Genomic DNA, 23,934 nt, shown 5'->3' with positions numbered 1-23,934 from the left:
TCTCGCAGAGACTGTCCAACCTAACCAATGTACACGGCAGAGGGGCATCACCGGCACAGGATGGCATACATCACATTGGTAGATGTGCAGGTGAACGAGCCTCTGATAGTGTGGCTGGTGTGATTAGGCCCTATGATGGTGTCCCCTGAATAGATATGTGGACACAGTTTTACAGATGGAGAAACTGAGGCAAAGAGAGGTTCGTTAACTTGGTCAAGGCCACAAAGCAAGCAAATAGCAGAGTTGGGATTAGAACACAGAGGCTCTTAACGCCCAGTTCCATGTGCCTGCCTCAGAGGAAGACCATCGTCCCAGTCACTGGTGTGTTGCTGTTGCCCCCAGGCCTTCTCTTCACTTCTGCTCCCTCTCCCTAGCTAATAAGTCACAGAGGCGCTGCTTCAAAAAGGAATTGTGTGAGTGAATTTCAACCCTGTGAAGAATGAGTTGGTTTGAAATCTGATTGAATGTGTTCAGTGACTCCTTGAAAGTAACTCCCTACAAGCAGGACTATATTCCAGTGAGAAGTAGAGCTGTGGAAGTATTTTAAACCTAGGAATCTGCACTCAGCAGAAAACGCTTTCTTCCTCAACCATCAGACAGTCACTGAACTGGAACTACAGGGAGAAGAGAAACTTAACACACATGCTAGGGCAATGACCTGTGGTCCATACCTAGCAGGAAGAAGTAAAAAAGCTGAAAAAATAAATTAGGCAGCTGTAATCCCAGTGACACAGAATTCTTTGTGTTTGTATCTGGTATCTAGAGAGCCAGACGCACAGAAAGAGACCACAGAAAAGTTCCTGCTGACAGTGAATGCTGTAACTAAAAGAAATTGAAATCGCCAAGCAGTTTAAATATTCCATAATGGGAGAGCTGGTTGAATAAGAGAGTAAACTTAGGAAAAAAGAAGAATTTGAGGAGACCTAGTGTCAGATTCTCCTCTCCTGTATAGCCGCGTAAGTCAGGATTAACTTTACCAAAGTCATCTCAGAGCTCGTCTACACATTGCTTTAGTCTGTACTGGCTGCAGTGTAAATTCTAATGTACCCCAGCATGTTGCGCACTAACTGGCTTGCATGGACTCTGCTGGCATGCACTAAAAGCTCCCTAGCATGTTATTGTAGAACTGTTTGAAATAGAACTACATTAACACACACTAGGGAACATGTAATGTGTTCCAGCAGGGTCCACGTGGGTCAGTTAGTGAGGACCATGCTACTATGGACTAAAATTTACACCTCTCTGGTGCAGACTAAAGCACTGTGTGTAGGCCTTGGCTGAACAATGAAAGAAAACAGAAGTAAGGAAAATGAGGTTAACAATGGACACAGCATAAATTCACGAGTGGCCTTGTAAATAACATGTAGTTAGTAGATTAAAGAAGAGTAATGTATGATAAGCTTGCAGCTGCAGTTTTGCTTACTAGAAGACTTTGCAGCTGGTAGGCAGTTCATGATCTGTACAGGTACTGGTTACAAAAATTAGTTGACCAATCATAACGTGTGTGAAATGAGGTATTAACCAATAGTATTACATGTAAGTGTGTATATAAGCTGTTTCATGATTTTGTATGTTGGATGTGTGGTTATACCCTGTACCCACCTGCTACACTTGAGCCTGTTCAACTCAAGTGTAGTTTGATTGAATGCCAAAGAAGAAACCACAGTGATGAGTCTGGAGTTGAACTGATTTCTTGGGTTGCAGAGAACCAAATGAAGTATTCTCCCAGAACTGGATGAGGTGTTTTGGATAAGCCCAGTGGAAAAGGTCTCAGAGGGAATCCCAACACTGTGTAGACAAACCTTAAATTTTCATAACTTAGGGGGAGATTTTCAAAGACACAAATGGCAGTTAGGTGCCCTGCTCCTAAGAACAAGGCCTCTTCAGAGTCAGGTGTCTGATATTTGTGCCCGTCATTGTTGGCCACATTTTCAAAAGAGCTCCTCTCTCAGCAGCTGCCACTGAGACCAAGAGGAGCTGAACACCCTTGAATAGCTGGCTCTATTGCTCAAAAAATAACCTGGTCAGAGTCAGACCCCATGGACCTCATCTGTAGAGGTATATTGACATCATCATCAAGATCCTCTCTGCTGCAACATGCTTTGATACTAAGGGTGAGTAACATCTTCATAATGTGTATGTGAATTCTAATATTTGTACATATTATTTAGTATCATGTAGTTAGTTTCCTCCTTCTTTTGCCTTTATCATCCCTACATTTTAAAAGCCGTCTACAGGAGTAAAGTAAATGCATTGAAACTGTATTAAAGATGTTTCCTTTATATTTTTTTTAAGAGACAAGTAAATCTGGACATGGATGTTGCATTTATTTTTGTTGTATGGATATGTGCCTGACTAAGTAAGTTAAAAGGAAATTTAGGGTGGTGCCGCAAGTATTCCGCCCTCAGTTCCCTATTCACCTATTGTGATCCACTCTTGTATTTGAACTCAATAGCTTTATCCACCCATCTGCACTGTGGTTTCTATGCTAAATTGTTTTAAGGGAGATCTTTAATATAACACACACATAGTTATTGAGTGCTTGGTGCATACTTCAAATTGTCCATCTGAATTAGACATGTTCCTAAAATACTAAGTTCTGATTTGGATCAACTTTCGAACTTCCTCATAGTTTGCACCGTGTCACTCTGTGATAAAGCTGTAGGGCAGTAAAAAGCTCAACCAGATCTTAAGATCCTCAAAGTTCAGAGATACTTGGTTCTCTAGTCTTCATTTAGGTTCATCTCTACCATGAACATACAATGGCCAGAAGGGGAAGATAGTCAGTACATCGCTGGAAACCCTACGTCCCCTAAAGATTAGTGTCAGTACTTGAAAATACCTCCTGCCTCTGTCAGCAATACGGATAGAGTAGAACCTGGCTCATTTATACTCTACATACCCAATAAGTTGTGTGCACACATATATTGTCAGTAACATTAAACTAGTTCCATGCCTGGGACCAATGAGATGCCAGTCCCTTCACCACAAACTTCTCTTACTGCACCACCCTTTATCCTGCAAATTGACAGAACTAGTGGTATATCTGCCAGAGAAATGCAGCAAAATACAAACCATCACATGTATAAAATCGTTTTTATTTTTTGACTTTTCTTACATTTCCTTTGCCTTTTCTCTTTTCCGTTCCCCCTTTTCTTGGCACAATTTCCCTCTCTTCTTTCTCTTTATTATCTCATTTCACTCTATTCAGTCTCTCCCTGTGTCTTCGCTCTGTTTCTGAAAATTTCTCTTCTTCTCTGTTCTTTTTACAGGTCAGAGCCATGCATTTATTAATTGGCCATATTATAATAAATAAGAAGTTGGATTGCATCGTATTCTTTTAGTGTACTCTGAGCATAGCATATTTTGATGTTAACACCTCTCAGTTCCTTCAACTGACGAGAGAAATTAAAAACACAAGTCTGTAATCGTTTCACAGTTTAATTAGTGCAGTGGTTCTCAAACTTTTGTGCTGGTGACCCCTTTCACATAGCAAGCCTCTGAGTGTGACCCCCCCCCTTATAAATTAAAAACACTTTTTTGTACATTTAACATAATTATAAATGCTGAAGGCAAAGCGGGGTTTACGGTGGAGGCTGGCAGCTCGCGACCCTCAATCTAATAACCTCACAACCCCCCCCAGGGGTCCTGATCCCCAGTTTGAGAACCTCTGAATTAGAGTAACTCTCCTCCATGAAACTATGTGCCATCCTAACAATTAATTCTGGGACAAATAGACAAGCATGAGAAAAAGGAAACAAAGAAAAGGAAAACAGGACCTATTAAATAAACTGAATCATCTAGTTCCTTTATGCTGAATCACTGATTGTCCATTAAACCTTCTTCCTGATCGTCTCATGGCCATCCACTTAGGAAGCAGCTATTACATACACTGAGGGTACATACAAGTCCAGTTAATTCTTCAGGTCCACTCATGTTGTCCTTTCTTCAGTGGCAGTGTCCAGCAATTATAGGTGATTATAGAGTTCTTTAGTTTCAGAAGTCTTGGCTTAAGTACAATCAGTTGAAGTTCAATACAGACTTCTGGCCAGATGTTTAAAGTTCATGGCTATAAGAAAGTGGTTCTACGATTCTTTGTTGAGGGGGAAAAAAATTAAAACCTAACCAAATAACTAAAACAAAGAATAGCACTCTAAACGAGAAAATCAAAGGAGGAAAAAACAAACCAGAGACAGGCAGATTGTTCTGTGAATACTTAGAGTAGGGGTGGCCAACCCGAGTCTGAGAAGGAGCCAGAATTTACCAATGTACATTGCCAAAGAGCCACAGTAATACGTCAGCAGCGCCCCATCAGCTCCCTGACCCCGCTCCCAGCGCCTCCCGCCCACTGGCAGCCCTGTCAGTAAGCGCCTTCCCCTCTCTCCCTGCACCTCCCGATCAGCTGTTTCATGGCGTACAGGAGGCTGTGGGCTGGGGGGAGGAGCAAGGCCACGGCAGGCTCAGAGGAAGGGGTGGAGTGGGGGCAGGGCCTGTGGCAGAGCCAGGGGTTGAGCAGTGAGCACCCCCCGGCACATTGGAAAGTTGGCACCTGTAGCTCCAGCCCCGGAGTCGGTGCCTAGACAAGGAGCCGCGTATTAACGTCTGAAGAGCCGCATGCGGCTCCGGAGCCACAGGTTGGTCACCCCTGCCTTAGAGCAACCTCTATGCCACTTGTTTACATCGTCTAAGGCATATCGCAAACTTTATTCACCATTTCTTTGAACCAAAATGTGCAACATTCATGATCAAATTGGATAATTCAACTCATGATTCTTGTAAACTTGGCAAAACTCATTTTGTAAGAAAGCAGGCTTTCTGCAGAAGTCTCTTCTGTCTTGCTTGATATTCATTTAATATGGCTGGCGTGTCCCTTTTATCATATCAGTAGTGTCCCCTGTAAAGAAGGGTGGATTGGATAAAATAAGAAATGGACTGGCTCTCTGACCAAAACATTGAAACAAACCCAAACCTTTGGTAGGATTAAAATAATGTTTGTATAAATACCTTGTCTTCTCAGTCATCTCCAACAGATCATTCGCCATGTCTGAGGAGGTCTGGCAATCTCTGGAAGGTAGGATGTTGCCTCAAATCTCTTGAATTCCAGGGATTTCCTTGAGTCACAGTGGGGACAATGGCATCTGTGACCCAAGTCAGTTTTGGAGCATGCCTGACTGATGCAAAACTCTGCATATAAACTCAATTGCTTTGTATGAATATGAGAAGAAACTGTAAAGTCAGCTACACCTTTCTCCCTCTTTCAGTCAGGAAGGAGCCAAGTGTTTTTAAATCTGGGCTCCATGGATCTAGCCAAATAAGCTGCTTTTTCTTTTGCAGAGGAAGACAGGGAACAGATTTTAAATGGCCTAAAATTTTCTCTTGGAATGCTTATCTACTGTTCTCTCTCCTTCTTCCTCTGGCAATTTGCTCTACCACCAGCCCACCTTCAGAGCCACAAATGTATTCTTTTCTTTTATAAAGTTTAGGGAATTAACAGAAACAAAATCATGGGACTTGGGTGAGCAAGCAATTGCATGGGGTGAATGCAAGTGGCAAACTCGCACGGCCACCAGTTTGCAAACAGTCTGAACAATTAGTCACAGTGAAAAATATTGTAGAAACCATAAGAAAGGAATGCCTTCTCCTGGACTCGATTGTTGCTTTAAGGCACTGGCTGGCTGTCCAGGAGCAGGAGGAGGCATCTTGCACTCTCAATGTCCCCTTTACACACCCATTCAGGGGGCTGTTGCAAACTCGATGTTTACACTGCAGTAAAAGACCTGCTGCATGGCTACAACTGGCTCAGGATCAGCTGACTCTGGTTCATGGGCTGCAGGGCTATAAAATTGCAGTGTATACTTCTGTGGCTCGAGCTGGACTCTGGGCTTTGAGATCACACGAGGGGGAGGGTCTCAGAGCCCAGGCTGCAGCTCGAGCCCAAATGTCTACCCTGCAATTTTCAGCTGACCCGGGCTCTGAGATTGGTGCTGAAGGTTTTTTATCACAGTGTAGACATAACCAAGGTGGCCATATAACACCTCGTAATTGGTGAGCCTACTTTGTAACCACGTCTGTCAAGCCTCACTATCCTTCACTAGCTCCTCTTTTCTTCCTTTGCTTCAGGGGGCTTCCGGTGGGTGGGACTGAGTATCTCAGCTCTTTCTCTTTTGTGGCATAGGATTAATGGATTCCTTACTCTCCTTTGTATGTGGAGCTGGCTGGAGGCTCCCAAACCTCTGGGACTGGTTTCTTATCTATCCCTGCTATGCTTGGTTGATAAGAGAGTGTTACCTGGGTCTGGTGATTTGGACCCTCTGCCTCAGTTCAGCTAGAGGTAGCAGAGCACGGGGTCAGTGTATTTCTCACTATTGCAGTTGTTGACCATGAAAAGCTGTCCTCTTTGGCCAAATAGTGCAAGTCTCAGCCTGTGGTGTTTATTGTTCCGGGCCAAGATTTCAGACGTAACTAATGGTTTTGGATGCCTCGGTTTTTGATTGACTAACTTGAGACTTCTTGAAAACCAGGTTCCCTTAAAGTTATTTCAAGTAAAGTACCCCAAATTACTAGTCCCTTTTGAAACTCATGCCCTTGAAAAATGAAAAGGACCTTTTTTTAAAATCAAAGTATCCTAGTCTTCTGTCATGTTCTCATTAAGCAGAAATCACAGGGAATCCATTAGTCTCCTATTCGCCTTCATTGCAGAATGTGATTTTTAGCTTCCATCGAGTTCTTTTATATTATCTCATGGATATCACAGTTTGCCTTGGCAGGCACCATGCTGTGACTTAATCTACCCTGGACCCAAATCAGAGGAGAAATAAGAATGTCAAACCCCAAAATTAGAAATGATAAACTGATGAAAACAGAGGAAAAAAGGGGTTAGAAATATTTGTTCTGGGTAGAATTTGGAAAAGCCCTTGGCTTTCTTGCTTTTGCAGAAGAGATCACTTGCCACTGATTATGAGACAGAGTTGAAAAGCAATATACAAATGATTCCAAATATCAGTTGCCAGGAAGCAGATGACATGTTAAATTGCTGTGCAGATTGAGAGCTTAATTCAGAGGTTTCCTGCTACAGGAGTTGCCAGTATACAGCCATTTTGTCTTTTTTTTTTTTTTTTTTTGGCAAATTGGCTGGTTTGCACGGCTGTCTCCAGTAGTTTCTCCTACGCTTCCTGTTGTAGGAAGGCCTGTTTCCTGCAATGAGACTCCTGATTAGAGTCTGCCACTATTTTAGTCTGCAAAGGGTTATGAAACAGGTTTCTTGATTTTTGGGAAGCGAGGCCAAATCACAATAGTACCACAATAGAACATCTGATTCCTTTTGAGAAATCTAAAAAGGGCCACAGCTAAATTGAAATAATTGATGCTTAAAGTAAGTATTCAGATGTACAGCTGAGATTTATTCATTTACTTTGAGAGACTTTATTTTTTTCCTGTTCGTTTTGTGACCAGATATTGTCACCTGTAGGTTACATTTTCAAGTATCTTCTAAGTTTGGTTGCCAACTTAAAATTTCCTAGCAGCCACTTTGAAGCTGATTTTCAGTGCTGCTGAGAAGCCCTGGTTACCACTGACTAGATGTCCCTGTTCTCCAGCTTCTAATAAGTGGGTATTCTTTTCTTCCTCCCTTTGTCTTGTCTGCTTAGATTTTAAACTCTTCAGGGCAGGGACGGTCTCTTACTATGAGTCTGTTCAGCACCAGCACAATGGGCTGGTTGGGGCCTCTATTGTACAAACAACAATAGTAATATATAAACTGTAGGCATGTACTGGTTAGGTGATGTGGGCAAATACTAACTGTAGGGTCTAGGACGAGAGCACTCCAAATTCATCTTCACTTGTAATCAAAACCAGTGCTGAAAGACTGGTGTATTAATCTTGTCTAACCTCTTTTTCTCCCTCCTTCTCTCTTTTCCGCTGCTGCTAGTGAGGATTCCCACACACCTGAGCGTGGTCTCACCTTTGCTACACATGACCATATAATGGGAACCCACAACTTCCCAAAGGCAAGATTTTCAAGACAGGAGTCACTTCAGGAGAATGGGCTTCCTATTTTTACGCTGCTTCAATACCAGATCCCCTCACTGGAGGCTGCATACTCCATTCCTGCCTTCCACAAAGCAATTGACCAATCCCGATCTATCTCCTGGCCTCTTATCTCATTACTTCAAGGTTTTGGGAGTAGGAGATACATGTTAACTTGACTGATATTGGACTTCAAATTTTCATGGATTTATAACAAAAATGACCTGTTTCTTTATGTCACTTCTTTTTCCTGACCACCTCCTGCTTTTTGTGTTCTTGACTTCTTTTCTTCTTCCCCATCATCCCCTTATTCACCATTCCTAACATATTTCACACATTTTTTCTTCCTTTTCTTCTCTTTCCCATTCAGCATCTCTTTTCCCTTCCCACCTCAGACAGCTGTAAATATAAATCTTCTCCTGTGGTCTCCTGGGTAAATTTTATAGGACAGATACTTTTACTTTTCTTAACAAAACAAAATGAGGAAATTAAATGCAACACCCCTCTCTCCTGTTTAAATAACAAAAAGCCTCTGATGCAGGCCAGGAAATTCCAAGTTAACATGACACAGTTCCAAACTCATGCAGTTGTGGAAAGATAGTATGGCTGTGTGAGCTCTTGATAAATGTTAACCTTCACTTTGATTTATCAGCATGGATCACAACCATGCTATTATTCAAAATGTAACAGAGCATACATTCCTTTGATACTATAACACACCTTTTATCAGGAAGAGATTAGGTTGTGTTTCTACTGCCCTATTTGCAACCATTCCAGCACAACAGATTCTAAAAATTTACCAGAGTTAGTAATTTTTTTTATGACAATGTTGTAGTGAAAGGTATGAGTGACTTGTACGTTAAGAACCTTTGATGGATAAGCCTCCAGCTTATAAAAAGAGCTAATACTCTGTGCACTAGCCACTCCCAAACAGTCATTAAGGGTATTTGTGTAAGTTATGGTGATGAGCATGCCATAAGAACCTATGGAATAGAATAGGGACATCTGGAACACAAAGTGAGCTCAGAAAGTTCAAAATATGTGGTCACAGTCAGCAAGCTGGGAGTAGTGGTTTGCCAGGTGTAAGGTGTAGGGGCTGAGGGAGGGAAAAAAGACAGTTTGTTAAGCAGAAGATATTTGTGAGACACCCTGGAGCGAGTCTGAGGCTAGATGCTGCAGTGATGCCTGACCTGAGCTTGTTGCAAGAGGAATTTGCCTCTGCTGCCATTTGTTACCGCCCTGTTCAAGGGAACAGGACTTGTTTGTTTAGACTACACTAAGAAAATACCTGGCTCTGCATCACAGAAAACCAACCTGCAAGAGCCTGAATTCTGCTACTGCTCAGCAAAGGGACAACAATATTAACTGAAGCCTATTTAGGGCTCGTCTACACTGGCCATTTACAGCGCTGCAACATTCTCACTCATGGGGGTGAAAAACACCCCCCTGAGCGCAGCCCATTTCAGCGCTGTAAAGCGCCAGTGTAGACAGAGCACCAGCGCTGGGAGCCGCACTCCCAGCGCTGGTCGTTATGCCTCTCGTGGAGGTGGGTTTTTGAGAGCACTGGGAGAGCTGTCTCCCAACACTGTGCCGTGACCACACAAGCCACATTAAAGCATTGCCAGTTTAGACTAGCCCTTAGGCACATTGTTCCTGCCTTTCTTGCTTCAGAAAGGCTCCTCCAAGCTTCATATCATAATGACCATATAGGATACATAGGAATGACCCGCTTTGATTTTAGATTGGTCTCTTATGTGGAAAATCCACACAGAATACATGAAACATCTTGCCGTTCTCATCATTGTGTTTCCATTGGGGAGAAGAGGGAGAATTTCCATAATATGGAGATCTCCAGAGATTTGTGCCAATCACAGGGCTTGTCGACACTGGCAAGTTTCTGCGTAGTAAAGCAGCTTTTTGTGCTCAGACTGCAGACGTATGGACTGCCAAGCCACTTTGTGGGCAGAAGCTCCTCAGTTGCAGCGCTGCAAAAAAACCACCTCGACGAGAGCCATAAGGTTATGTGCGCAGAGGCTCCAGTGCTCTACTGCCAGTGTAGACGCTTGATTGCTTTCTGTGCTGTAATTGGCCTCTGGAGCTGTCCCATCATGCCTCACGTGACCGCTCTGCTTGTTGTTTTGAACTCAGCTGCCCTGGTGACAAGAGCCCCTCCCCGTTCAAAGCACCATTTCTGACAGCCTTTGTGTGCTGTGCTGATCTGCTCCGGGACACAAAGCAAACCATTAATGTGGGAATGCTCATGCTGTTGGACGCAGAGGCAGAGGGGTGTGTGTGTGTGTGAGAGAGAGAGAGAGAGATTGCTGGGTAGAGAGCCCAGAGAGGGAGGTGGGGGCTGATGTTGGGGTTTCCCCCTCCCTCAGGACTGGTTGCTTCGTGCTGCTGTCTGAACTTACAAGACAGCATGCTGACACACTCTCTGTCCCCCAAAACACACTGTCTCCCGCCCCATTCGCACGCACACATGCCCTGTCACACTCTCCCCCTCCCCCCCCGACCTCCCACTTCAGCTGAAAAGCAGTTAGCCAATAGGATGCCCATGGAACAATGGTATTGGGAAACCTGCATCATGTAATGCTTTGCCTGCCCCATGAGGCATTGCAAACCCTTCCCAAAGCACCCTGTGGCCAGTTGCACTGTGGGATAGCTACCACAATGCACTGCTCTCTTTGCCATTGCAAGAGTTGCTAATGTGGATGTGCTCCAGTGTCTCAAGGAGCACAGTGTGGACATGCAACAGCGGTTTAATTCCAGCGCTTGAATAAAAGTGGTATAACTTGTGGCACAGAAACTTGCCAGTGTAGACATCCCCTTAGAAAAGGAACCACACAGAGACTCTGCTTCCTTGTGCCTTGGATCCCAGCCCCCTGCAACTCTCTCCCATCTCCCTGTCAGCACAGTTCAGGCAGGGCTTCTTTTGCTGACAGTTACTCCTAAAACCTTCCCTAAAGGCAAGATCCATGGTGCAAAAAGTGGTCTTGCGGAGGACTTGTGCTATAGCGTTTTGTCAGTGGCCTCCTTGGTAGTTTCTTGGGGTAACAATGTGCTTACTGCACTTGTGTGCAGGCTCCCATTCTGCCTTTCCCATGCATAGATTCCCATCCCACAGAGGACCATCTCCAGTGTCTGGGGACAGATGCAATGATGCTGCCTTGGAAGCTGACCCACATTTTGAGTCCCCTGGCCAGGAATCCATGATGATTTTTGTCTCTTTCACCCAGGAAAGTAAGAGGGGATAATTTGGCCCATGGAACTGGGAAATCCTGGCTAGTCTGTAAGTGCCCCAAAGACAGACATGGGGTTTATAGTGGATGATTATCTGAGTGAGTTAACAATGTGATGCTGTTACAGGGAGTTAAAAAAAAAAAGACAAATGTTGTAGGTGTTGTAGAAATAGGAGCATTACATGTAACAGTTCAGGTCATTATTCCACTATACTCTGCATTGTCTAGGCCTCAATTGACAGCACTGGGTTCAATTTTGGGCATCGTCTTTTAATGCAGACAAACTGAAGAGTGTTCAGAGGAGAACAACAAATATGCTGAAAACTTTGGTAAATAATACCTGCAGCATGAGAAAAGATTAGAAGAATATATATGGACAAAAGAAGGCTGAATAGGCATTACTGTCTGTATGCATATTTAAGGGAATACAATAAAAAGGGGAATTGTTCTCATTAGTCGAAGGGGAAAGAACTGATGAGCCTAAATTGCTGCAAGGATGTTAACGTTAAATCTTACATAAACTTTTATGATCGTCATTGCCAGGATCTTTGATCAAGCTGCAAGGAATGTTGCTGGAGATATTCAAGGTGAGACTTGAAAAACCCATTGATCATGGATAGTTTCGGAAGCATGAAATCAATTCCACCATGATTCAAGAAAATGGATAGGTGAACTAAGTGACCCATGAGAAGACGGTCTCTTCAAATCTATGTCACCAATCATACTGTTTGTTTAACTTTTATTCTTTCACTCAGTTTGCACAATAAAACTAGACTGGTCAGTTTCATGTTTGTTTCAAGTTTGTTTCTCCCTCTGTTTCTCCTGTATTGTTGTTCTTGGATTCAGAAGACTGGAGAGAAATGTTTTAATTATAACAAAACAGCTGTTTGTTTATGCAATGTTTTCATCAACTTTTAAGAACAATAATGAAGCATGTCTCTCTCCACTTAAAAATGTCTGTCCGTCTTTTTCTTTATATGGCCTTCATAACCATAATATTTACATTTTGAACCTCTTTGTAATTAACAGAATTTCTTGTGCTTGGATTTCCTAACTAATGTATTGGTTCAAAACAAGGGGGAAAACAGGCTTTAAAACAATACAAAGATGTTGATGTGGGCGAAGAATAAATTTTTTTCTTTGAAAAAGCCTAGCCCTATAACAATGATTTAGTGAATTTGTGTGGGAAAAAATTGAGTCAGCTGAGTACTGTACCTTGGAATTACAGTCCTGTTTTAAAAGCCAATCAATATTTTCTGTTTGCTATCTTTTGTTTGCTTGTCTGATACCTGCCAGTATCTCAGGCTTGGCTTCCATCCACTCTCCTATCCTTCCATATTAGCGTCACCAATCTTGGAATGAATACTTTGTAAGCAAGTAGACAAATACAGTGGGGCAAAGAGTACATGTCGCCATAGCCAAATGCTAACGTAAATCAGCCAAGTGTTAATATGTAGCCTTATCAGATGACTTCAAAGGTGTCTGAAATGTTACACAATGTAATACACCGTGCACCAACTTATTTCAGTCCTTGTGTTTGTACTCATGGCAGGGAGGGGAGAAAAAGAAGCTTTGCCATTCACCATTTTTTTTTTCTGCAGTAATCAGATACAAATCTCAGTCCTTGTATACAAGGCCTGGGATAGTCTAGCACTGCCAGCAGGGCTAAGCTCCTTAGATCTGCGCTAGGAATTATTGTGGGAAAGTTCCATGGCCTGTGTTATACAGGAGGCCAGACTAGATGATCACAGTGGTCCCTTCTGGCCTTGGAATCCATGAATGTGTAAGATAGACCCCAACTTCTCCTGGCGCCAGTGGGTGTTCGAGCCCCTGCCTTCTCCCTTCTCCTATTGGACTCCTTACCCAAATCCCTGCCCTGGCCCCACCTCCTCCCCTGAGTGCGCCATGTTTCCGTTCCCTCCCACAGCTTGTTACACTTCAAAACAGCTGTTTCGCGGTGGCAAGTGCTGGGAGGAGAAGCGGGGACGCGGTGCACGGAGGGGAGGAGAGCGGGGACGGGGACCTTGGCTGCCGGTGGGTGCAGAGCACCCACCAATTTTTCCCCATGGGTGCTCCAGCCCTGGAGCACCCACAGAGTTGGTGCCTATGGTCGGCGGGCAGGATCGAAGCGGGGACCACTGGAGCTTAGTGCATGAGCCTCTACTGCATGAGCTAAAAGCCAACTGGCTGTTAGCTAAGGCTGTAGAGCAGACTCATTTTATCTCTCTCTAAGTGGTCTCAGTGTCACTAGATGGGACATCATATGCTTCAGAGGAAGGAGAACACCTTAGTAATGTCCAGTGTTGTACATAAACGGGGAAATCCTTTGATATCTGCAGTCAGCATGCACCAGAATCAGCAATGCTGAGAAAATGTTATGAGTGCTAATAGAGACTTCTCAGCTCTGCTGTAATATAAATAATAATAATTGCAGTTAGAATAAAAAAAAAAGACAAAAAAGCTATAGTTTTCTAACTTTTTTTCTATAGGGAAAGTCTGAAAATATCTTTCTTCAATGATGGATTTTTCCCACCTGATATTTCTTTTTAGTTGTAGAGTTGCTTATTATGGTGGCACTCCTGGCTGGCACTGATACATTTTTAATCAAGGAGGAAATTTTAAACAGTCCCTCTCTTCTTCCTTTCCCTCAGTCCCTGTAAAAGTTACATGGAGCTTAGAAACCAATATAATAAAAAGGACAGGAGGACATTTGAGGCCAAGCTAAGCAATGTCCCTTTCGGCTAATACTAAAAGATGGTTGAATTCTTTTAAAAATCAGGGTGCACGGTATTGTTACTGGATTCACTAGTATCCTGCCTTTCACCCTCCACCACAGAACAACATAGGGTTGTGGTTTTTTTCCCTGGAGGTAGGAACTAGGAATAATTTCTTTAAGTTATAGTATTTATACACAGGCCAAATTCTGTTCTTACTTATGCCAGCATAAATAAACTGATGTTTTTCCATATTGTTGCTACTAGTGTAACTGAGACCACTACTTGACCCAAAGTGAACACAGAAAGTGACAATGTGACCCATTGAATTAGAAGCCATAACTATTACTTTTCTGTAATGGGTTTCGTTAATTTGTCACATAAAATGCAGTAACCTAGCACCTGGCACAATGGGGTCCAGATCCTGACTGGAGAATCACTGAATAATAAATAAATAAATAGTGAGTATGTATAAATAGAGGGAATTTGTGACATTCAGGATCCAGACCCTCCTAGTGGGGAACAGAAGGTTCAAACCTCCCAAAATAAGCAATTAACCCAACTGATTGCATACTATGTTATTTGACTGCAAGAGTATATCAAAGCTTCTAATGCACCAAACTCAATAGTCTTTAAGAGATAGGTATACTGGTTATTGTTATGAAGATATATATGTGTATATGCAGAAAATTGTAACTGTGGTGTGACTTCAGCATCATGTCATAATAGGGCAGCGGCGAATCAATAAGGTACGAAAGGGGCTACCTCTCCAATCAGAGGAGACTGACTTCAAGCACCTAGCCATTGTCCTGCCCAGGACAAAAAAATGAGGAACCATCAAAGCAAATGGGAACAGCTTGAAACTGAAAAGAGAAGCTCTAGTCTTCAGAAACTGAGAAAGAAGAGAGTTTTCCCCACTTTGAATGTCAATGGAGACTGAGGATCTTAAACTGAAGACCATCCAGATCTTGGGGGACAGAGGCGGAAGGCTGTCTGTGAACACTGGATCCCTCCTATAGCCAAGGAGTACACCTGGTGAGCTGTTTTAAGGCAATAGGTAACACTTATTAGAAATGGGATTTTATCTACTATGAAAGTGTAAAGCCTGAGGGTGTGTTTTTATATTTATTTTCTGTATAACTTGTGTGTTTGCAGTCCCTTACTGTTTCGTCTTTGAATCTGTGGTTTTTCTATTACATAAACTTTTTGTTTATTTTTACTCCAAGCAGGTCTCTAGTGTGCAAACTGTGTGGGGTGTGTATGCTAACTGGTATGAGGGGGTGGGGAGAGGGGCTGGTTTCATGCCTTTGGAGATGACAAACCAGAGGGGGATGATCCAAGTGTCTGGTAATTAAGAACTCAGGGAGGATGTATTTAGGGAGACCTGGGACAGGGAGTGCTGTTGGTATCACTCTGTCAAGAGTAACAAGGCTGGTGATAGCCAGGATGACACTTATGCTTATAGGCTAGGTACTGGTGTCATGGAAGAGAACCGTAGCTTCGCAGCCAAAGGACCCTATAGTTACAGGATACGTGGAGACAGAACCCTTTACTGATCTGGGTGAACCGCAAAATGTCACAGCATTTCAGTTTTTCTACTGCTGCAAGTTATTTTCCATCATACACAGATTTGCCAACTTTAAAGAACAAAAAGAAACATTTATTGAAAATCAAAGAATGAAAATAGATTGAGATCAGAAAGTGAAGAAAGCATACCACAGAATTAAAAACTGGAGGTTTGTTGTCTGTGTCTCTTGTTGTATTATAATTAATACACTGTGCCCAAACTGTACATGTTCTAAGGCTGTATTTTACCTAGGCTTTTAGGTAAAGATACCAACCATGTTCATGTTTTTGGACAAGTGAGCCTGATTCCCATTTATACTCAAGGCACTTTTACACGACCCCATCACTGTAAAGGAAACTTAAAGTGGCTGTGAATTTTATACCAACATCAAGGCCTCTTTGCCCTCCCTGAGCAGTGTAAAAGTGGCCTTATTTTAAATGAGAATTAGGCCAATTGACTTGAATGGAATTAGCCATGGTAGTAAGCGCTAACCTGGGATAGTTTATAGGATCAGGTCCTCAGAGCGCAATCAGAAACCTCCAATACAAGTACAGAGATGTATGTCGCAGAGCATGGTTATATGTTATGCTTCAAATCACTCCTCTAGGAAAGTGCTAGCTATACCTCAGAGGGTTCACCCTCTGGAAGGGCAGGTGCTGGTTGCATTGACTGCCTCCCCGAGCTGTTCTTAAGGGGGAGGACAGTTTTAAGCTGTGGAAGGAGTTTCATAGGAATTCTGCTGGTAGAGTCTATTTGAGTGCCACGCTGAATGGACACACTCCTCTGGCTACCTTGGCCACTTCCCCTCCCCAGTTAGTGTCACACACACATCTTTGTGCCATGCTGGTTAGCTGTGGGAACAAGGGTTCTGGACACCTTGCACTAGCACAAACCACCTCCAGGGAAACTTTTTGCTGTAGCAGCCCTGTGCTTTGGCTTATGCCAGCAGGGCTGACTGAAGCCCAGCATTGTTATATTTATTTAGGTCATATATAGGGGCACAATAGCCATGGTACATGTGTAAGCCCTGTGGCTAAAGACACAGACTAGAGAGCTCATTATTGACACCTGTTGGAGAAGAGTGGCCCAGAGCTGCTTCAGTACTCCAGAAGGATGGGCTCTGGAGGGGAGGGAGCCCACTGTTGGTGAGTGAGGGGAAATGGCTGAATGGGCCAGGCCCATTTCAGTTCTCTGACAGTCTGGGGGCATTTTGGTTAAAACACAGTGAAGTTTTCCGTTGGGGAGCATTAACATTCTCTTGTCCTTTTTGGGAAATGAAAGGATAGAGGAACTACACAAAATGTGCCTAAGGTGAGGGGTCAGCCAGATTGCAACCACAGTCAGGCACACTTGGGTAAGGGCCTCCTACCTTCCATTAAGTGCCTCTCTGGCAGTAAGAACCCTGTTAAGGGACCTATATACTAGTGATTCCTCTCCAGAGAGGACCTTCAAGGCAGCAGATGTCTTTGAGGCAGCAGTATTGAACTGAGGCTGATTTGAGGTGGTGGACACAGCAGAGCTGAAGTGGTTTGTGCTGAAGCAGCAGAGAGTAACAGCCTATTTGAAGGACTCCAGAGTGGATCTCCCTACTCGGCAAGCAAAGCTGAAATCACTGCATCTGGGTTAGGTGGTAGCACCAGGAAAGCAGCCCAGGCTACCCTTTCCTTAGGGGCTGGAGACTCACCAGCCAGAATTCTTTGATACCACCAACCCAGGTCATCACACTGTGAGTGGGGAAGCTGGGGAGAAAGGAAGTAACTAGAGTGCATTAATCACTCACAACACCAGAGGAGGACTTAGGTTGGGACTATTGTTAAAACACTGTGGGGATGGGAGGAGTTCTTAATAGATATTATTAATTTCTTAATTGCTGGCTTTCCAAAGTTTTATTCTGTTGTGTCCTCTTTTGTCCCCTTAGTCAAGTTCTCTTTGTTTTAAACCCCTGGATTCAGTGCTGACAAGTGGGGAAGAATTGCCTGTCAATGGTGTCTAGGCTGGTAGCTATAATTTCCCAGTTTTCTGGGTGGAGGCTTGAGCCATTATTGTTTAGGGTTTCAGAAGGAATCTCTAGAAAATTGAACCTGGCCCTTTTTACTGGAGACAGTACCTGGCAGAAGGGCTATATATGTGTCAAGCCATGAAAACATGATGTATTTGCAAATGTTACAAGTTGCTCTAGCCATATTGGTGACATCATTATTTTCACTAGGACAAATCATGGTTTCTGGCACCAAGGCTAAATGAATAGGTTTGGGAGGGGGGACTCTGCTGGAGTCAAATGTGAGGATTTCTCCCTCATCTCTAAGCAGAGGAACAACAGTAGAGCTGCACTGGTAGCCACTATGGCTGCCCCAAAATTCCATTAACCTCTGCTGTTGCTGGCTCCCACAATTTATGTTATTACAGATCCTGTCCTTGAGCTCCTCTGTGTACTGGAATACAAGGAGACCCTGGAGAATATGGCACTGGTGCAGGAGGTTGGGCTTCTTTCCCTACCTATGCTGCAGAACCTCAACAGTCCAGCTGCTTTCAGGGAAACTGAGGTGGGTGGGGGGGGGGCAGTTGTCTCAATAGCACTTCAGATAGGAAATAGTGGAGAGAGGCCAAAAATGGAACATAAATTAATGAGTTATACAGATGTTACTAAACAAAGGGCATGTAAACATTGTAATGCCTTGTATCGCTGTTGTTTTGTCATCAAGATGGAATAAATCTCAGAGTTATCTTTCCCACCTGTGCTTACTTCCTTAAATGCTAAAACTCAGTGGTTTCTTTTGTTCTAATTTTCAATGCAGTCAGGTACTGGATTCATACTTTAAAAGTTGCCACATGAACCATCCATTTCAGAGGAATCCAGGGTTTCTGGATACTGCAGCTGGTGCTGTTTATTGAATTATTTAGATGGGCACCAACACAAGACAAGTACAATGTTTATTTTTATGGTCATGGCTCAGTGGGTTATTTTTGATGGACCAGGATAAACTGGTGTGCTTCTAGTCTCACTTTCATGTAAACATAACTGGCCAAGTCATTGATCTAAAATTTTCCTGGGACACATTCTGCTTGTAGCCTCCTAACCAGAATTGTTACTGATGTAGAAAACAAAACATGCGGGGCCAGATTCGACCTGCTCCTTGCACAGTTGTGTAGGGAAAAGGAGAGCAAAAGTATCCTTCCCATGCACACTTACACTGCCAAACAATGAGCAAGTACAGTTGTAGTTCCCCCAAGAAGAGGGACAGCAGAAAGCATTACCATGGTTCTACCCCATTTCCACACTGGCCACCAGGCCAGCCAGAAGTAGAAGAGAAAGCAGGCTTCACTCCCTGTGATGCAGCAAGTCCGCTCCTGTGTGCCTGGGGGAACCATGCCTAGCTAGGATTCAGTGCCTCTACACCAACTAGGGCTGCTGCACAATCTAGTCCATAGATTTTCTTCTCATTCCACATACACAACTTCTATCACTATTAGAAACCAAGAAGGGGAATTGATCTCTTTAAACTGAGCAAGGGGAATGTTTCAAAACCATGGTTATTATTGATTGAGTTGTGTTACCGCAGTCTCTGGGAGTCCTAGTCATGGACAAGGACCCCCTTGTGCATGGTGATATACAAACATAGAATAAAAAGATGGTCCTGGTCCCAATCTATAATCTCAAGTAGAAGACAAGAGACAATGGATCAATACAGACAGGCAGGGGAGTACCAGGAAACAATGAGACTGTATTGGTCAGCATGGAAGACAGGGTTCTCAGCACACCAGCAGCTTATTCATTGTCAAGTTTTTTTCTAGGCATCACAGCAAAGGAGAGTTTTGAGGTAGGTTTTAGAGGAGGAGGAGGTAAATTTTCAGAATTTTGTGGGGCGCTCCCCCGAAAAGTTAAGGGCAGCATGGGAGAAGGCATGAAGGTGCTTGTTTGAAAATGTAACAAATGTGTGATGGAGGCTGGCATCACTGACTGATTGGAGATGGCAGTTGACCTTTCAATAGTGAATGAGAGATGATATGTTGGGTGTGGAAAGACCATGAAAGTGAAGACAAGTAGCTTATGTTTGATGTGATAGAGAGAGAGAGCCGCTGGAGGGATACAATAAGAGGGGTGACATGGCTAAAGCAATGAGCTAGGAAAATGATCTTTTCAACAGCATTCCAAATGGATACAAGCAGGGCAAGATTGCGTTTGTCATGGCCAGAGAGAAGGATATTGCAGTAATCAAGATGTGAGATGATGAAGAGCCTGAATGAGAGTTTTAGCTCTGTGGATGGATAGGAAAGGTCATATCTTAGACTACTAGCACTGTTGAGAAATACGTAGCATGTGTTATCCTTTAACAGCACTGGATAACATGTTTCAGAGTAGTAGTCGTGTTAATCTGTATCCTCAAAAAGAACAGGAGTATTTGTGGCACTTTAGAGACTAACAAATTTATTTGAACATAAGCTTTCGTGGGCTACACCCCACTTCATCGGATGCATAAAATGGAACATACAGTAAGAAGATAGATATATATATACACACACAGAGAGAACATGAAAAGGTGGAGTAAGAGGCTAATTATTTAAGATGCACTATTGTCAGCAATTAAAGCGTATATCTTTATGAATGAACTTGCCATGCTCTAGCGCCATCATACCACCGTACAAGTATCAATAGAAGGTAGAAATTTGAGCAGCTGCCAGGTCTCCACCAGCAGAGCTGCTAACATCCAGCATTAAATCCTAGTCACTGACCATTGTCATAAGTCCAGAAAGACACCTCGACTAGCTATTTCCAGCTTGTGAGTCTCATGTATTGTCCGGCCTTGCGTAGCAAACACTGGTATACGAGGCAGGACATTGTAGTTAGAGCAGGTGTCTTAAGGTTCCTTCCTTCCTATACCCAGAAGTGTATCAGCTGCAGACATTACATGGACTAAGCATTTTGTGCACCTGGAAATATTAAAACTTGAGCTCAGTTTAAAAGATTAAAATAGAATCAGGGTTATCCACGTGTGTGGATATGTGCTAATGACACTATAAAACCCCACAGCAAATAAAAATAACTTTTCAGATATTCTTATCTTGGCAGCCCTCAAACTCATTGGATTCTTTTGACATCATTTCTTTATTTATCCTGTTATCTATCTTTTATTCATTGTGATTCATCTTGGTTCATTTTTTTGGATGTTTCTGAGAATTGAGCTGCCATGCAACAGCTAGGTGCACTGGAGTGTGTTAAGGTTTTGCAATGACTCTTTAGGTGGGATTTCTTTGTTTTCATCAATGTATTCATATTCAATTACTCAGCAAATTGAATTTTCTTTTTTTTAATAGTGTTAAAAACCAAAAACCCATACAAAATAATGGACAGAATATCTTTGGGAATAGAAGAGGGTACACGAAATACAGCACATGAGACACGTGCAGCTTGAGGAGGAGTTCTAAAATGTAGCCTGCAGATGCCCTCAACTTCAACATGAAGGCAGCAGCTTGTGGGAAGCGTGGTTCCATGGAAACCAGTGGAGTTACAGTCACTTCAAGGCTGAATTGGGCCCTCTGTGCCCCAACTCACAGTATGACATTGTGTCTGGGACCAGACCAGCTGCTGGCCTGATCCCTGACTAACTGCACTTCTAGGGAGCCAATGCACCCAGCTGCACTGCCTTAGAACTCTGAGTGCCCCAACCCCTGATTGGCTGCTGGTTTAGCAGCCCTGCTTATAAGCCTGGCCCCCACACCAGATCAGGGGCTGCTCAATGAGTTCCTCACCGGCAGCTGTGCTTGCCCTTGCTCCTGGTTGTTCCGGACTGCTTCCTTTTCCCTGCTCCCCTCTGGCTTTGGCTTTGACCCCTGGCTCTGCCTCTGGCTTACAACTCTGATTTACCAACACCTGGCTCTGGTGTTTGGCTTCTACCCCTGTGGTACTGACTGTTGGTTCATTTCCTGCCAACCCTGGACCCAGCTCTAATCGATAGATTGAACTCTCACCTTCACCACTTGGCCTGACTGCCTGTGGTCCAGTCAGCAAAACATTGTGATCATAGTGACCATCCCTCTTTATTTTAACAATTTCATTCCTCTATGTCAAAATCCCACATCACACTGTAGTCAGTGGGGAAAGGCAGATAGAGAAATTATTTAAGATGCGCTATTATCAGCAATTAAAGCATATATCTTTATGAATGAACTTGCCATATTCTAGCGCCATCATACCACCGTACAGATATCAACTGAAGGTAGAAATTTGAGCAGCTGCCAGGTCTCCACCAGCAGAGCTGCTAACATCCAGCATTAAATCCTAGTTACTGACCATTGTCATAAGTCCAGAAAGACACCTTGACTAGCTATTTCTAGCTTGTGAGTCTCATGTATTGTCCGGCCTTGCATAGCAAACACTGTTATATGAGGCAGGACATTGTATTTAGAGCAGGTGTCAAGTTTTAATATTTCCAGGTGCACAAAATCCTTAGTCCATGTAATATCTGCAGCTGATACACTTCCGGGTATAGGAAGGAAGGAACCTTAAGACTATCTATCTATCTGCCCGGTCAGACTGCCCTATTCAAACAGCCCGGTTCTGGCTAATATGCCATTCATCCTGCTCTGTTTAGTATCCCTGAGACACGTGGCAAGTTATCAATATGGCTTTCAGTTGGGCAAAGTTTGACTACTAAATAGACTGAGGGCCACAGTAATCCTTACAAATGCTATCCTTTTCCTTGTACCATCCATGTCACCTGTGCCATCTAACACCACTCTACGTAATACAAAGAAACCGCCAAATTTTAGAGTTGGAGCCTGGGGTGTTATTCTTCAACCATTATTCTTGTTTTTTAGACCTGGTTGAAGAATGGGAATTATTTTCCCCACAAAAATTTCAAATGGAATGAAAACACTCTAATTACAACCATTCAAAATGAAAACTTGATTTTGATTCAAACTGAAATGAAAAATGTCATTTTCAGTTGACTCAGAATAAAATTGTAATTTAAAAAGGAGACTTTTGAACAATTTTTTGAAATTCTAGAATCAATTTCTGTTTAAAAATAATACACTGACAAAAATTGTTGATCAGCTACTGTTTGTTTTTTCTGTGCCTACAAACCATGTTACTCCATAATGTACAGCTTTATCCAGGTTCTGTATATATTCCATAGAAGTTATGGTGTATAATGCCAAACAAATTAGAAATTATTACATAATGGGTTAATGAAGACTATGGTATGCTCTTAGAATGGTTGGCACTACATGAGCTAGTGCAGTCTACTGAATTGAATGAGATTTTACATGTTAACATAATGGATGTTTCTTCTGTAAAACCTCTATGAAAAGTCATTTACATATATCAAAGCCACTTTTCTAACATGAATAGCTCAATCATCTGTTTTCATTTTTTGTTTTATATACTAGAAACCCTTAATCCAAGTTGTGAGTTATCTCTCAAGACTTTATTTAAAACACAGAACAGAACGCTAAACTCTGCCTTCACTGATGCCCACACAACCCCACTGGAATCAATGGTATTGTATGGTTGTACGAAAGAGTAGGAACCGATACTGGTTTGTTACTGGGGTGGGGAGGGGGGCAGTTGAAAAACAAGTCAGAAAAAGGCCAACATGCTATCTTTATTTTTCTTCTGTTGTTCTAAAAAAAACCAACCACCCAGCTAATCTGATTTAAATTAAATTTTATAAAACATATGCTCCTGGGCAGAAATGTTGTAAATCCAATTTCAGCCTAAAGCACATTTTTATGGCTGAAATATAATAAACCACTTGGAACAAGGATTCCACTGACATCACCTTACTTAGCATAGTAGCACGGAAAGCTTTGCTGCAATAAAGCTGCAGAGTATTGTTTGAATTCAGCTGCCAGAACCAGTGGGGCCCATTTTCATTTAGTCTGACTTCTCATCACAGGAGGCCTGAATTACAAGGAGTGAAACAGAGCAAAGAAATCATAATATAAAAATTATTCAAATGGTAAAAGAGAAAGTAAAAGCAGGGCTGGCCTTACCATGAGGCAAACTGAGGCGGCCACCTCAGGTGCCAGACTGTGGCGGGGCTCCACTAGGACCCAGGGTTTTAAAGTTTTGGCCCAAGCAAGGGGGAATGGAGGCATCATTTGAGCATCCCGCCTCAAGTGCCAAAACGTTGCGGGCTGGCCCTGAGTAAAAGTCCTCAAGCTAAAATACAGTTACGATGTGATCTCGCTATATTGAATGTTTGTGTAGGGGGTGGGGGGAGGAATCAAACACTTGCTCAGTGGTTTCCTGTTCGTCAATAGTTAAAAGCCAAGGTGATCTAGGATGCAGGGGACTTTATTAAAGGCTCAGTTTAGCAGATGTCTGCTAGCTTACAGAGAAGCCCACTCTGCAAAATAGTACAATCTGTTTAGTGGTTACACA

The sequence above is a fragment of the Eretmochelys imbricata genome, chromosome 3 (assembly GCF_965152235.1).
Source record: "Eretmochelys imbricata isolate rEreImb1 chromosome 3, rEreImb1.hap1, whole genome shotgun sequence".
Lineage (NCBI taxonomy): Eukaryota > Metazoa > Chordata > Testudines > Cheloniidae > Eretmochelys > Eretmochelys imbricata.
The sequence above is the reverse complement of the archived record's forward strand: the minus strand, read 5'-3'. Positions refer to the sequence as shown.